Source organism: Budorcas taxicolor, chromosome 3 (assembly GCF_023091745.1).
Source record: "Budorcas taxicolor isolate Tak-1 chromosome 3, Takin1.1, whole genome shotgun sequence".
Lineage (NCBI taxonomy): Eukaryota > Metazoa > Chordata > Mammalia > Artiodactyla > Bovidae > Budorcas > Budorcas taxicolor.
In genome coordinates this window covers 28,007,312-28,024,766 of record NC_068912.1, presented here as the reverse complement: position 1 = coordinate 28,024,766, position 17,455 = coordinate 28,007,312, and the positions used below count along the sequence as shown (strand labels likewise).

The following is a 17,455-nucleotide window of genomic DNA, read 5'->3' as shown; positions in this document are numbered from 1 at the left end:
CTCTACCCTGTGGACTTGAGGAGTAGGAATGTCCATTGAGGGTATCTGGTAAACCAACCTGAGATGACCTCTGACATTTTCCTGCTTCCAGCTGAAACACTAGCAGAGTACCTGGGTGGATTCATAGCCTCAAAGGTGAAGGGTGTCAGGTGGACAGATGGCTGGACTGGGTGGACGCCAGCCCCTGCTGGCACCAAGCACAAGCCTGGCATCATGGTAAGCTCCCTGAAACTTAGATATGAGGAAGTAGTGCTCAGCTGCTCAGTCGTGTCTGACTCTTTGCAACTCTGGACTGACTGTAGCCCACCAGGCTGCTCTGTCCATAGGATTCTCCAGGCAAGAATACTGGAGTGGGTTGCCATTTCCTCCTCCAGAGATAAGGAATTAGAGAGACCCTCAATTGACTGAGATCTAATTCCTGCCATCTGGCTGAATGGAGGCTTAAAATAGAATAGAGTGGGGAAGCTCCCAGAAAGATCATGAAATATTAATATTACATTTCTTTATTTAAAATTTTAAAAAAGATAATTGCAGATTAACATGCAGTTGTAAGAAATAGTACAGAGAAATCACTCATACATTTTACCCAGTTTGCCCCCAAAGTAACATCTTGCAAAACTATAATACAACATCAAAACTGAATATTGGTATTTATATAGTAAAGATACAGAAGATTTCCAGAACAATGAGGATCCTTCATGTTGTCTTTTTATAGTCACATCCACTTGCTTCCACTGTCATCCCCTCCCTAACCTTGGCAACCGCTGATGGCATCACCAAGTCAATGGACATGAATTTCAGCAAACTCTGGGAGATAGTGAAGGATGGGGAAGCCTGGTGTGCTATAGTCCATGGGGTCACAAAGAGTGGGACATGACTCAGTGACTGAACAACAACATGTTCCCATTTTCTGTAATCTTTTCATTTCAAGAATGTTATATAAGTTGAATCATATCATATGCAATCTTTGAGGTTTGTGTTTTTTTTTTACTCATATTTCTCTAGAGATTCATCCAGATTCTTGGGTGTATTAATAGATCATTCTTTTGTATAACTGAGCAGTATTTCCATATTATGGAGGTACCATAGTTTCTTCAATTATTCATCCACTGGAGAACATCTGGGCTATTTCAAGTTTGGGGCTATTGTGAGGAAAGCTGCTGGAAACATTCATATACAGGTTTTTGTGTGAAGGTTAGGCTTAACGTCTTTAGGAAAAAATACTCAGGAGTGCAGTTGCTGGGTTGTATCATAATTGCATGTTTAATTTTAAAAGAAATTCTATTTGAGTGGCTATACCACTTTACATTCGGGCTGCTGCTAAGTCACTGCAGTCGTGTCTGACTCTTCATGACACACTTCAGTCGTGTCCCACCAGGCTCCCCCATCCCTGGGATGCTCAAGGCAAGAACACTGGAGTGGGTTGCCATTTCCTTCTCCAATGCATGAAAGTGAAAAGTGAAAATGAAGTCACTCAGTCCTGTCTGACTCTTAGTGACCCCAGGGACTGCAGCCTACCAGGCTCCTCCGTCCATGGGATTTCCCAGGCAAGAGTACTGGAGTGGGGTGCCATTGCCTTCTCCCAATAGCAATGTAGGGATGAGGAATCCAGTTCTTCTGAATCTTTGCCAACATTTGGTGTTGTCACTTTTTAATTTTAGATGTATAGTGATATCTCATTATGGTTTTAATACATTTCCCTAATGATGATGAATACTTTTTCATGTACTTGCCATCAGTATGCTCTCTTCTATGAAATACCTGTTCCTGTCTTTTGTCTATTTTCCAAATAGATTTATTTTTGATAGCTGAGTTTTGAGAGCTCTTTAAATATTAGTTCCCCAGAGAAGGAAATGACAACCCACTTCAGTGTCCTTGCCTGGAAAATTCCATGGACGAAGGAGCCTGGCAGGCTATAGTCCATGAGGTTGCAAAGAGTCGGACACAACTGAGTGACTTCACTCGCTTTTGTTGGATGCTTGGTGTACAAATATTTTCTTCCACCCTGAAGCTTATCTTCTCATTCTCCTAATAGGGTCTTTCTCACAATAAAAGTTCTTGATTTTAATGAAGTCATATTTATCAGTTTTCCCATTTATGGATTGCACTTCTGGTGTTAAGTCTAAGAATTGTTTGCCTAATCCTGTATCCTGAAATTTTTTTCCAATTTTTCTTAACAGTCTTATTATTTTCTCTTGTTGTTGTTGCCTGTGGCTTGAGGGATCTTAGTTCCTTAGCCAGGGATTGAACCTGGACCATGGCAGTGAAAGCACTGAGTCCTAAGCACTAGACTGCCAGGGATCTCCCTAGAAGTTTTGGAATTTTAATTTTACGTGTAAGTCCATGATCTGTTTTGAGGGTTTTGTGTGTGTGTGTGTGTGTGTGTGTGTGTGTGTGTGTGTAACCAATGGTGTCCAGCTGTTCCAGCACCATTTGTTGAAAGGGCTATCTCCTGCTGTAGCTGCTCTATTTGCCTGTTCATTCTTCCCTTCTTGACCTCCTATGCTCTCTGTTCTCTTTCTTCCTCTCTAGCTCCTAATCACTCCTTTCGTCTAAGGCCAAGGATATTGGGCAGAAGCACAGAAAGCTGCTCTGAGGAGTCCCTCTGGTGACTGGAGGTGGAGGGGCAGGTAACAAATGACGCCTCCACCCCATGGACAGTTTTCTCTTCTTTCTTGAATTTTGGCTGAGACTAGGGAAGCCTTCGGAAGAAAGATATCATCAGTGTTTATATCATGACTCATCTTGAGCGTCCCTGTAACGCTTAAAGAGGCCTGTCTTTCTGCAAAGTCACTTGACTTTAATCTCTTGCATTCAGTTTATTAGACAAGCTCATTTTTGAGTTTTCTGGTGTTCAGTGCAAGCTACTTTGTCCTGTTTAGTGCTATCAGTACATTAACTGAAATGCTCCCTTTCTATAATTAAAAATTAATGATGATGAGACCTGATAGCTTTGTGATTTTAGACAGTTTCCCTATTCCGAAAGTGTGAGCCTCTAACAGTGGTTCTTAAACCTGGAGCACTGGGTGAAATGGGGCTTCCTGGCCGTCACTCCAGAAAGTAGAGAATAGAGCTGGGGTGGAGCTCAGGAGAAAATATTTTCATAAACCACACCACCACACCCCATGATTCTGACACAGCAGATCCTGTACCACATTCTGGAAAACACTGCTATAAATGGTTGTCAGTTCATCCAAAAGTGATGTGGTGTGGTGTTTTCCAACTGTGACCCACGAGCCATGCTTAGCCCTGTTGGTTGCTTCATCTTAAGTGTAGGAGAAAAATATTATTAATAGTAAGAGTTTTCAAGATTAACTCTGAAAATTACAGAGAATTTAAATCCAACCTCTCCTAGGCATATATCACCACATTTTATTGGTTTTTAAGTAGATGCCAAGTGTGCCTTGCGTAGGCTTGTAAAGCATAACATTCTGATTACCTTATTGATATTGATACATGACAATTGAAGATACATGAGTGGAAGGTGCTATCGCAGACAAAGTCAGTTCTGTTTTTTTATGGTTTTCTGTTTAAGCCACAGCCAGTTACTGTTCTAGGCACAGATGAAGAGACAGATGCTGGCAGCCACAGATGGGTCAGGAACCCATGCTCGCTAAGACCTGTCCACCTTCTCCTTGGCACCCTTTGCACAATCCGTGAGGTGTCCTGTCACTCTCGCCTCCTACCCTGATTAGGCCCAAAGCCTGCCCACTTGAGCTCTGTCATCACCTCCATCAGCCCTAGCAAGCACCCTTCTTGGGCCTGAGCCAGGGGTGGCCAAGGCTGGCAGCCACCCAAGAGAGAGCCATGAGACTGGGCTGGGGGAGAAAGGGTGCAGTGAAAGACTGGGGCCCTCTGGGCTGACTCCTGACATGACCATTCTCCCCAGGATCAAGAGCCCCTGCTGGGCTGATGGGGCAGGCCAGACATTTTCCACCTCTCCTGCTTAGCTTAATCCCCACCATTGCTCTGCTCTTATATCTCCAGCTCATATTTTCCATTCTCCATTCTTCTGTAGCCCAGTCTCACTGAGCTCTCTCAGGTTGCTTCCAGCCTGGCCTTGGCTGCAAAGCCCAGCTCCAGACTCATCTTTGACTCCAGTCTCTTTTCTGTGAATTCCAATAGCCCATTATAGGGACACAACACTCTGGCACTCATTTTGCAGTCATTAGAGTTCTATATTGTGCATCTTTCCTCCCTAAGGAAAAAAATGCTGATTTTGTGCTTCTTTTGTATCTCATATAGTTCCCTAGAGACATTCAGCATACTTTGGATGAATGGACTGGCCCAAGTACTTCATAAGTTTAAGAGACTTTTGAGCCAAAAGGAGAAGAGTAAATTACACCCTGTCACCAATTACAGGGATGCCTCCCTCATAGCTCAGCGGGTAAAGAATCTGCCTGCAATGCAGGAGACCTTGGTTTGATCCCTGGGTTAGGAAGATCCCCTGGAGAAGGGAAACGCTACCCACTCCAGTATTCTGGCCTGGAGAATTCCATGGACTGTATAGTCCATGGGGTTGCAAAGAGTTGGACAGGACTGAGCAACTTTCATGTTCATGTCACTTCACTTCACAGTAATTAAAAGTTACAACCACCAGGAGGAGAAAGGATAGAGTCAATGTGTCTCCCAAATTTCCAGAAAACCAGAATGCTGTTTTCAGATCAGACTCTAGTTTTCTCATGTTGACTTCTGGCTCTGTCTGTTTTATTGATTGGTTGGTTGGTTTCTTCTCAAATGGTCTTGCCACCTGTCCATCCTAGAGAATGAAGTTGTCTCTTATCAATTGGTACGTGTAGCTGCTGGACATGAGTGCCGTTTCAGAAACATTGATTTGTTTGACCATTGCTGATTCTTTTGAGTACAGAAACAACGTTATATTAAAAAATCATATTAAATAATATGCATGTCAACAGCAAAATTGTAGATATTTATAGTATGTCTTTTTTAAATTTTGCATCATATAGGTATTTATTATACTATTGTTACCTCTGTAACGATGTGGTTGAAGTAGATCTCATCTTTAAATGAGTAAATAACCCAGAGGTCATATATCCTAGTGGTTAAGAGTATACAGCTTGGCATCAGAGACCTGGATTCCTGACTTGGTCCTTGCTATGACTCAGGTGTAAAGTATGGGGAGTACCAATATCTGTTTCATAAGGCTGTTCTGAAGAAGAGTAAATGAGATGATGCATGTAAACGTCTTGACACAGTTTTTGGCATCAGTAAGTGCTTAATAAATGTTATATTTTCTTCTTACTATGATGACAGCTTGAAAGGGTCAGCTGTGCCAATTAAGAAATACCAATGCCTAATGTATGGTGATGGCAAGAAGACAATAATTATTAGTTGAGGACCTACTATGATCAAGGTGCCATGCAAAACAAAAGTGCAAGACACATTCCATAGGCAAGGAGTTTGTGATGTCATTAGGAAGCTAATGGAAAATTAGCTGATAGGAATAATTGTAATATATAGCGGAGCTATATATAACCTTGTTCTGTATTTTCCAAGTCTCCTGTAAATATGTTATTGTACTTTCATAAGTTTAAAAATTAAAACAAAAAAAATTAGCTGATAGATGTCGAAGAACTAAGACAGAAAATAAGGGCTCTGGAGCCAGAGCATGAGAGTTCATGGGCAGGGAGTCAATCATACAGAGCTTTGAAAGTGATGCGAAGAAGTGTGGATTTTATTTCCACACACTCAGGATGAAATCTCAGATCCCTAACATGACCACAAAGGCCCTACACAGTTTGGCCCAGCTGCCTCTCCAGCCTCCTTGGGGCCACTCTGCCTCTGACTAACACATCATTTTCAGTTCCTCAAAACAGCAAGTTCTTTCCTGGATCAGGAAGTCTTTGCCCAGGATCACCTCATTCAGCTGTGCTCCCAAGTCCTAGGGCAAGGCATGGACTGCAGCTGCCTCTGAGGACACCTTGATCTATTTACAGAAGGACACTCAACATGCTCCTCTACTGTGCATGCTCTTGCCTCTTTCTAGAAGATCCTTCCCTCCGCTCCTATTTCTCCTTGAAGTCTATACATTAATGTCAGTAGCTCAAAGGGCATTTCCTGACTCCCTGGTGCTCTTTCTGAACTGGGTCGGAACTGGGTGCTCCTTCTACCCTTGTCCATAGTGCTTTGCCTTCACAGTCCTGTCTCAGTTTGTATCAATAAGTACACACTTACTGTATCGTCGTTTGTCCGTCAACTATCTGCGTGTGAGCCTGTAAGCTCCATGTCCCTGCCTGTTTTCCTCTGTGTACTATCTCCTGCAACCAGGATAGAACCTGAGAAGAGGAGAGCTGAAAACAAAACAAAATGAAACATTAGTGTATTAAATAAATAAATGGAAGAAAGAAGGGAGGCTAGCTAGACCTTGAGAGGGGAGGTGTGTCTGAATAGGCAGAGGAGAGCTGCACGGACACCTGAGGAAGAAAAACAATGGCACAAATGTTTTTGAAGGTTTGGAGGGGCAAATGCGCAGGGTGAGTGAAAGGGAAGAGGCTTCTGTTCTCAGGTAGAGGGTTTCTCAGGGGAGCTGGAAGGAGCAGTGTGTTTAAGGCATGTTAGAGAAAGAGTGTGAAGGACTTTGAACATTAGGACCGGCAGTTCTGATGTGGAAGATGCTTGAGTAGAAGAACAGTATGGTTAATTTGAGTTTGGGGAGGGTTGATCTGAGCACATAGACCAGACATATAGGAAAATGGAAGGAAGGCGACCAGTCGGGAGGCTGCTGCTAGAGTCTCAGTGGGAGATGTCAGGTCTCCAGCGAAGGCAGCAGATGAAGCAGCCTGTGAAAGGAAGTTAGAGGCTTAGAATCAGTCAGACTGGTAACCATTGTATGGTTTTGGAGAATTGGGGAAGGTGGGGGGAACCAAGGAGCGGAGGAGGCAAGACAATTCCAAGGTCTCCAGCCAGGGAACAGAGTGGAAGACAAACAGATGTCAGGAGGGCACACTAGAATCACGAATGAGCTTCTCAGCTTGGATTTAGATGCAGTGAGTTCATGGCCGTGGAAATCTAGGCAGTAGTTGGGGGTGCCAACCCGGAGTGTGGGGGAGAGGTTTCGAAGGACCTCTGCAAGTGAGAGGTGAAGGTATAAGGAGAGTGTATGAGAAAACCACAGGGTCGAGGACTGGCCGCCTTGTAGGAGATGAGAAAAGGAGGCTGCCTGGAGGCAGAGAGGTGTGTGGGAGAAGCAGGGGGACAAGGAACGCAGTGCCAGGACTCCATAGTCACAGAAGCTCGAGAACAAGCAGGTGGTCAGATCAAGTGTTGCAGAGAGTCCCCGGAGATGGGACCACCACTGAGGTCTCCCTTTCAGGATGGTAAGTCACGGGTGACCTTTAGAGAGGAGCTGGGCCGGAAGCCAAAGCACTGAGAGCGAGGCCGATGAGTGGGTGGCAGGGTCGCAGTAGAGCAGGTGTAGATCAGTTGCTCAATAAGTTTGCTATGGAAGGAAGGGAAACTAACACAGCAGCCCCCAGGGACACGCTCCCTTTGGCCTCGGAGGACAGGCATGTGAGGTGCCCTGTCTGTCTATGTTTGTCCCTCCGAGTCCAGTCCCTTAGTAGGACATCTCAGCCCTGATCCAGGGACCAACAGGAAGAAAGTTCTGTTTCTCAAGAATTGTCCTCCTGGAGGAAAAAGACTAATTTGCTTCATTGTCAGAAGAAGGTGGGGTAGCAGGGACAAGGGGCTGCTTACCTACTGAAGAGAGCTGAAGGGGCTCACTTTCTGCATGGTCAAGAATCTGAAAAAAAATCAAGGTCTGAGAAGCATGGGGGGATATGTCACAGATCTTCGCTCCAAGTGAGTGTCCCTCAGGCCAGCCATTAAAAATACCCTGGTGGCAACCCTGCTCTCTCCATGTAAGCCAAGAGCCAAGTGGCTCTTCTCACCCACCATCCCTGATACCATCTGGCCACATGTCAAACAACTCCACTACTGTGCGCGTCCTCCCCTGAAACCAGAGAGCTGACGTTTATCTCCAGTAATCTCCTGTCACTTTCCACCGCCCTCGGATGAGGCCTGGGCTATGTATAGCTGGGGGCTTGGCACGTGATGGGTCCATGTAGGAGGCAGGTGAGAGAGGGGGACCACTATTTTATGAGCTGAACACTGGGGCCTTTTGGGGCTGGACCTGGTGGCTTTTAAAAGAACCTTGAGGGAAAGTGTGTGGGAGGGGGGCATTGTTGATTGTTTTTATTGGCACTTTTGAACTATCACCTTGGTCAGAGCCAAGGAAAAGGCCCAGAGGTCACTGCTGTGTGTTCATTCCACTCCACCACATTGAGAAGCAGTATTTAACAACAATAAAAATAACATCTATCGAGTGTTCCCTGTATGCCAGATACTGCTGCAACACCTCACATGAGTGATCTCATTGAATCTTCACAAAACTCACATGAAGTATAAGTTCAAGATGAGGAAACAGAGGCACAGAGAGGCTAACCAACTTGCCCAGAGCCGCACAGCACTCAAGTGATCCGGGATTCCAGCCATGACACTCTGGCTCCAGGGCCCAAACTTGCATCAATTATATTCTGCTCCCTTCACGTGGGCCTCAGAGGGACCTGGGCCCCAGTCCTGGCTCTGCCGCTTATCAGCTGTGAGACTCTGGGCAGCTCACAACGTCTCTGATCTCAATTTTCTAATCTGAAAAGATGAGATCTAATTCTTGCAGGAGTACTATGTATTCAAGTGCTTATGAATGTTTGTTCCCTAGAAAGTCACTGCAGGGCAACCCCATTACACTAAGCTAGTGGTTCTTGAACCTGAGCCTGCATCAGTATTACCTGGAGGGAAGCCTTGTAAGAACACAGATTGCTGGGCCCACCCTGGAATTCCCAACTCAGGAAGCCTGGGAGGGGCCCCATGAATTTGCATGTCTGACAGGGTCCAGGAGACACCCATGCTGCTGGTCCCAAGTTCACCCACTGAGAAGCACTGCTCTACAACAGTCTCTAACACACAAGCACAGTCTTCCTGTGTAGCACGTGTGACGTCCAAAATGACTGATTAAGGGAGGCTATTCCTGAGCCAGGTTTCTGTTTTTTTCATACTAAAAATATTATTGCAGTGGGATTTTTTTTTAATGGATTTGACTGACCTAGGGGCCAGGCCACTTTTCCAATTTTTCTCAGTAGAGTTCTGTTCCCAAGAGTCTGTGAAAAAGCAGTCTGGCAGCTCAAATGCCCACACTCTCTGGTAGCCCCCTCCCTTGGACAAGTCCCACCAAGTATCCATCATGTTCCTACAGCCAGGGAGACACTGTCCCTTTTCTAACTATACCTTCCATAGGTTGGTGCACCTAATGATAAAGGTGGAGGGAAGGTGGGAGGCTGCAGTCAGTGGAGAGACCTTCTAAATGTAAAATGATGGCAGACAGGCCTCTATGCCTCATCTCCCCAGTACTGAACATTAAAAAGCAGAAGAGAAGCCTGCTGCTGCTTGGCTAAACTTTGCAAAATGTCTGACTAGGGTTTATTTTGATGAACTCTACTAATGACAACAAATACCACCGACAGCTAACCTGAGAGTTCATTTTCAAGGTGCTTTCACATAATAAATTCTAGAACAGTTCTTTCCTGAGCACCTGACATAGGCTGTTCACTTTACACACACCCCTCTTTTCTCTTCAGAGGAACCCTGGGATGAGGGGACAGTGGTCTTTATTCTACGAAGGGAGAGGCTTGGCCTTTGAGAACTTAGTCCATGGTCTGGACGTTGCAAAGACGTCCACAGGGTTTCTGTGCTGAGTGTGTGCTTCTTATGTGGCCAGAACATAGTGTGGGCTGCAGCCCATAAGCTGCACTCGCTTTTCTTTCAGCTTTGGGAAATGCTCTCAGTTCCTCATAGGGGAGCCAGATGTGCGTGGCCAGGCTAAGGAAGGCCTTGGGGTGCTGAGCCAGGGCTGCGTACGGTAGAGGCGGGTGAAGGAGTATCTACTGGCCCGTCTTCCTGCCCAGCACACGGCAGATGGTGAGGAGAGGCCTGCTGGCTTGGGGCGCTGGGCAGCAGGCGGACGCTCCTGGAACAGGCTCTCTGGGCGCTGAGGAGCGGCTGGGCCTGCCCAGCCCATCGCTCTGCAAGACAGTGCACTGGCCGTGTTCCCGCGTGTCTATCCAAAGAGAAATGGCTAATCTGAATCGAACCACATCCAGCCTACGGAAGAGGGAACCTCAGAAGCTTCGTTGTACAGGTGCAGACTTTGTGGGGACTGGCTTTTTTGATAAAACCTTTCATTTTTTGGCAGTAAGTGCTATTTTTATTTTTTAAAATTGAAGTAGAGTTGATTTACAGTGTTGTGTTAGCTTCAGGTATGTAGCAAAGTGATTCAGTTATACAGGTATGTGATGTATAATACATAACACACATATTCTTTTTCAGATTCTTTGGAACAAATCGTCTTAGATTCTAAGGCTGAGCTGATAATTATGCAAAAATACTCCACACCAAGCAGTGAAGTTAAAACTGCAAGAAAAAAGGGCAGCTGCTTTTAAAGAAAAATGTTGTGATTCTGAAACAGATTTTGTCTGTTTGTGCTTTACTGCTTTACGCTAGAGTAGTCCTTATAGTACTTTCATCACAGTAACGTTCATGGTCTCACATGTCTCCATTTAGAAATGTATACCTTTGTGAGGAGGTCTACCTCATGAGAATACAATGACCAGCTATCCTGTTTGGGCTTGAATATTATTGAGGGCTGTTGGGGGTGGGAAGAGTGAGAGAAGAAGGTTCCAATGGTCTAAAACCTTCTAAATCAACAGTGTATTTGCCATTTTGTAAAATCTCTATCTCCCTGTTAATTCTGTATGGAAGAAAGAATTGAACTGTAATCAACTCAGTCCATACTTTGAGCATTTCTTGTCTTTTCACATCTCACCCCAGGCTCTAGTTTTATTGCTGAGAAGTGCACAGCAAACACACATCTCTTAGGAGAAGTGCAATTTAAGAGTGAGCCTGGGCATCCATCTTCTGAGAGCTCTGGCTCTACATGAGGACTTATTCTCAAAGCCAAACCAAAATAAGCCTGACCTCATCTGAGTTTTCAGAGTGCAGCAGGTGCAAGTTTGGAGAACGCCATCTTTGGGCAGTGAACAGTTGGAAGAAATACCTGAATCCTGTGTATGTTGCTATTCTCTGCCCAGTGTTCCCACATCAACCCATCTGTGGATTCGCTTGCCTCCAGAAATTTCATTTTGCCTTCCTCTCTTGAGGTTTAGAAATGCAACCACTGGGACATTTGCCAGTGCTAAATAGGTTTGAAGGCAATGACAGCCTTAGAGAGCCCTGAGGTTTATGTCCATGCTGTGCATGTGTTTTGGACTGAGAGTCCCATGGTTTAAAAAAAATCTGTTTTACTCATATTTCAGCAGGGTTAAGCAAGGATGACAAACAGTTCCCTGAATCTGATAGATTCGGTTTAATTTTTCATCTTCCTACTGAATCTTTTTAAAAATTGATTTAATTTTTAGAAGATATCAAAGAGAAATATATTTCCAATATGAGCAATATATCCATAATTCCTTGCCTTTTTCTTTCCTCTCCATCCACCCCTCCACCCGCCTACCCAACATTTATTAAATACCAAGTAGGTGCTAAGCATTAGTCCCTTTACTCACACTTCAGTTCAACACATAGTCCAGCTATGAAATTAAACACTGCTCAAATGTGAGTGAAAATCCCAAATTCAAATTAGAGACGCTTGTCTTTTTGTAAGTTGGCACTGCTTACAAACAAGAAGCAACCCCTTTATGCTATTTCTTGGTGTAGTGAAAGGAACACGAAGTTTGGAAACAAATAGATGTGAATTCAAATCCTGCTTCATGCTGTGCCATTTTCTAGCTTTGTGACTTTGGGCACTTTCTACTCAACTCTAGGGAATCATTTCTTTGTACATAGTGTGAGAATATGTTGTAAGAATTTAACAGAATGACGTATGTAAAGCCCCCATTTTGGGCATGTGATTTCCCTGCTCCCTCTTCCTCTTCTGTTCATTTAACATTCCTTCAACAAGCACTGTTGAGAGGCCACACAGAGTCAGACACTGGCCTAGGTGCTGGGGTACAGCAATGAAGAGAACAGAGTATTTGCCTCTGTGGGTGCTACATGCTATAACCATCTCAAACAATATGCGCTATGTCTGCCAAGTGCTATGGAGAAGAATAAAGTAAGGTTGAAGGGATAAGGAGGTGCTTGGAGTGTGTGATTTACAGAGGTGGTCATGGAGATAGCTTCTTTCATAAGATGACACTTAAGCATAGACCTAAAGGAAGTGAGTTCTTATCATCAACAAAAGACCAACCCCTGACTTATCAGGAATCATGTCATCTGCACTTTCTAAGTAAGCAGTGCGTGAATATTTGACAAATAAATGAAAGAATGAATACTTCTGTTGGGGTGTTCACAACGCTTGAGTACGTGCGTGTGTACTCAATTGTGTCTGACTCTTTGTGACCCCATGGACTGTAGCCTGGGATTTTTCAGACAAGAATACTGGAGTGGGCTGCCATTTCCTCCTCCAGGGATCTTCCCAACCCAGGGATCAAACCCAACTCTTCTGCGTTGTCAGGTGAATTCTTTACCACTGATCCACCAGGGAAGCCCAGAACTTAGTTCCACATTATAGAACACTCATCGGTTTGCTCTGAGCAGCTTTCTCATACTTTCCTGTTAAATATGCTAACATCTTAGTATCCCATATTCATATACCTCCAGGGTGCTCAAATTTGTCATCTCTTTTGGAGAAAAGGCCAATGTGACCTGGCAACCAAATAGATGCGTTTCCTCCCTTTCCGAGGGTAAATCCTGGACCTTGACCTAAGGTTCCTTAGAAAAGCACCTTCTGATCTGGCCTTAGAAACCCTTGTAACTCTCCTGGAAACCTCTCGGGGGCGGAGGGGCGGGGGGAAGCATCACACGAGCCGATTCTCTCCTTCTAAGGAGGTCCAAGTATTAATCACTGATGGTGTGGCTGGGAGACCATGGGGGAAGACTGGGAGAACTGGCTGAGTCCCAGAGCAGACCTGAATCCCCGCAGCCCCAGACCAAGTTAATATCTCAGCAGTTCTCCAAATCAGAGGAATGCTGACAGGTCCATTGTCATTCAGGGGAGTCAGCAGGCCGAAGGTCAAGCAGGTGCACCGTGATTCTGGGCATCTGGAAAATTTCTCCAATCCAACAGACCAGTATGGTGCTTTGAAAACTTTCACATACCTATGAATCACCAAAGGATCCTGTTGAAATGTAACAGGTATTCAGGTGATACCATTGCTGCTGGTGTGGTCTGCCGACCAAATTTTGAGCATCAGGCCTCAAGTGGTCCACAAACTTGGCTGCACATTAGAATCATCCAGGGAGCTTTTAGAAGCTAGCACCTGGATATCATCCCTTCCCCCATGACCAATTAAATCAGTGTCTAGGGCAATAAGACCCAGAAGCATTATTATGAAAAAGCTAGTGGAGATGACAGGATTTCAGCTGAGCTATATAAATCCTAAAAGATGATGCTGTTAACAAGTTGCACTCAATATGCCAGCAACTTTGGAAAACTCAGCAGTGGCCACGGGACTGGAAAAGGTCAGTTTTAATTCCAATCCCAGAGAAGGGCAATGCCAAAGAATGTTCAGACTACTGCATAATTTCACTCATTTCACATGCTAATGCTCAATATCCTTCAAGCTAAGCTTCAGCAGTGCATGAATGGAGAACTTCCAGATGTACAAGCTGGATTTAGAAAAGGCAGAGAACCAGAGTTCAAATTGCCAACATCTGCTGGATCATAGGAAAAGCAAGGGAATTCCAGAAAAACATGTACTTCTGCTTCATATACTACACTAAAGCCTTTGACTGTGCAGATCACAACAAACTGTGGAAAATTCCTAAAGAGATAGGAATACCAGACCACCTGATCTTCCTCCTGAGAAAGCTGTATGCTGTTCAAAAAGCAACAGTTAGAACCGGGCATGGAACAACGGACTGGTTCAAAACTGCGGAAGGAATATGTCAAGGCTGTATATTGTCACCCTGCTTATTTAAATTATGTGCAGAGTACATCATGCAAAATGCCAGGCTGGATGAAGCACAAGCTGGAATCAAGATTTCCAGGAGAAACATCAATAACCTGAGATACAAAAATGACACCACCCTAATGGCAAGAAGCAGAGAGGAACTAAAGAGCCTCTTGATGAAGCTGAAAGAGGAAACTGAAAAAGCTGGCTTAAAACTCAACATTCAAAACACTAAGGTCATGGCATCTGATCCCATCACTTCATAGCAAATAGATGGGGCGGGGGGGGTGGGGGAAATGAAAACAGTGACAGACTTTATTTTCTTGGGCTCCAAAATCACTGCAGACAGTGACTGCAGCCGTGAAATTAAGACGCTTGCTCCTTGGAAGAAAAGCTATGACAACCTAGACAGTATATAACAAAGCAGAGACATTACTTTGCTGGCAAAAGTCCATACAGTCAAAGCTATGGTCTTTCCAGTAGTCATATACAGATGCGAGAGTTGGACCATAAAGAAGGCCAAGAGCCAAAGAATTGATGCTTTTGAACTGTGGTGCTGGAGAAGACTCTTGAGAATCCCTTGGACTGCAAGGAGATCAAACCAGTCAGTCCTAAGGAAAATCAACCCTGAATTTTCACTGGAAGGACTGATGCTGAATCTGAAGCTCCAGTACTTTGGCCACCTGATGGGAAGAGCTGACTCATTGGAAAAGATCCTGATGCTGGGAAAGATTGAGGGCAGAAGGAGAAGAGGGCAACAGAAGATGAGATGGTTGGATGGCATCATCAACTTAATGAACATGAGTCTGAGCAAGCTCTGGGAGATGGTGAAGGACAGGGAAGCCTGGCGTGCTGCAGTCCATGGGGTAGCAAAGAGTCAGACACGACTGACCAACTGAACAATAAAAAAATAGGTATTTTTAAAAACTCCTTAGGTTGAGTCCTACGTGCAGCCAAGGTTGAGAACTACTACAACTGGCCAAGAACATGGGCTGCCTTTCAAGTGACAGGTGAAGGGCATTAACATTTGATAAGCATCAGCTGCATTTCAGGCACTCAGCATTCTACATAGATTAATTTTCTAGTAGTGACCAACATAACAAAGTAATAACACCTGACACTTGTACAGCTTCTTAAAATTTTATGGGGAATTTTCACTCATTTAATTCTCTTAATTCACTTAGGTAGAAAGGACATAGTCGATTTTTTTAGATGAGTAAAACGCAATGCATATTCATGACTTGCCCCGATCAAATAGTAAGTGGAAGAGAAGCTCAGTTACCCTGACCCGTAGCTGTCTGCTCTGCCTAAGCACTTCAACCTCATCTGAAGTTGGGTACACGAGGATGGTCATGCACAAAAGTCATGTCAGCAACACTGGACACATGACAGAGTCGAAAGAGGCTGCAGTCATCTCACCAAAGATATTCGCACTGATACACAGATTGATTAGGAGACTGAGGCCTGAATAGAAAAGGGAGCTCAGTCTTGACAATCTGAGAGCAATGGCATTAAGATACTTAGCAGAACCAGAGGCCTGCATTGCACAGGACTCACTTCTTAGTTCCGCCACAGATTACGGAACCAGCCTTCTCCTTCCCATAGGGCCTAATGGATGATCTGTGCTATCTGCTGCTGCTGCTAAGTCGCTTCAGTCGTGTCCGCCTCTGTGCAACCCCAGAGACGGCAACCCACCAGGCTCCCCCGTCCCTGGAATTCTCCAGGCAAGAGCACCGGAGTGGGTTGCCATTTCCTTCTCCAATGCATGAAAGTGAAAAGTGAAAGGGAAGTTGCTCAGTTGTGTCCGACTCTTCGTGACCCCATGGACTGCACCCACCAGGTTCCTCCATCCATGGGATTTTCCAGGCAAGAGTACTAGAGTGGGGTGCCATCGCCTTCTCCGGATCTGTGCTAGAACCACTTCTAAAAAATTATTTGCGGAGCTTCCCTGGTGGCTCAGTGGTAAAGAATCCACCTGCCAATGCAGGAGACATGAGTTCAATCCCTGGTCTGGGAAGATCCCACATGCCACGGAACAGCTAAGCCTTTGTGCCACGGCTACTGAGCTTGTGCTCTAGAGCCCGCCAGCCACAATGACTGAGCCCACACACCGCAACTACTGAAACCTGCTTGCCTTGAGCTTGTGCTATGCAACAAGAGAAGCCACCACAATGAGAAGCCCACACACCTCAACGAAGGATAGCCCTGGAAGCAACGAAGACCCAGCGCAGCCAAAAATAAATAAATAAATAAAACTATATTAAAAAATGCAAAATACAAATTATCTGCAACTGGAAAGAGATTAATCTCCAGAATATACAAACAGGTCATGGAGCTCAATTAAAAAAAAAAGGACAACCTAATCAAAAAAATGGGCAGAAGACCTAAATAGACATTTCTCTAAAGAAGACAGACACAACTGGCCAAAAGGCACATGAAAATATTCTCAACATTTCTGATTATTAGCGAAATGCAAATCAAAGCTACAATGAGGTTATCACCTCCCACTGGTCAGAATGGCCATCATCAAAAAAATGTACAAACAATGAATGCTAGAGAGGGTGTGCAGAAAAGGGAACCCTCTCACACTGTAGCTGGGAATGTACACTGATACAGCCACTATGGGGAACAATATGAAGGTTCCTTCAGAAACTAAAAATAGAACTACCATATGACCCAGCAATCCCCGTCCTGGGCATATGCTTGGAGAAAACCATAATTCCAAGGGACACATGCACCCCAGTGTTTATTACAGCACTGTTTACAATAGCCAAGACATGGAAGCAACCTAATGTCCATCAACAGAGGAAAGCATACAGAAGATACCGGTGTATATGTACAATAGAACATTACTCAGCCATACAAAGGAGCAAACTGTGCCATTTGTAGAGACTTTGGATGGACCTAGAGCCTGTCTTACACAGTGAAGAACGTCAGAAAGAGAAAAACAAACATTGTTTATTAACACGTGTGTGTGGAATCTAGAAAAATGGTACAGATAAACCTATTTGCAAAGCAGAAATAAAGATAGAGGTAGAGAATAAATGTATGGAGACCAAGCAGGGGAAACAGTGATGGGATGAACTGGGAGATTGGGATTGACATACATATATATATGTGTGTGTATATATAGCTATATATATGTATACACGCTATGTATAAAATATAGAGCTAATGAGAACCTACTGTATGGCACAGAGAACTCCACTCAATGCTCCATAGTGACCTAAATGGGAAGAAAATCCTTAAGAGAGAGGGGTATATGAATATGTATAGCTGATTCACTTTGCTGAAAATAACAGCAGAAAATAACACAACCTTGTAAAACAACTGTACTCCAATAAAAATTTTGTTTCAAAAGATAAAAAGAAAATTACTGAGAAATAGCCTGTTCACCAGGGGTTTCCTGGGTGGCTTAATGGTAAAGAATC

The 17,455-nt window shown here is 44.4% G+C and overlaps 1 protein-coding gene across 1 annotated transcript in view; it reads right to left on the bottom strand.

The window, feature by feature from the left end:
* Nucleotides 1-17,455, bottom strand: part of CASQ2 (calsequestrin 2) — a 70,760-nt gene that overhangs the window by 45,446 nt on the left and 7,859 nt on the right. The gene's annotated exons all lie outside the window — the stretch shown is intronic.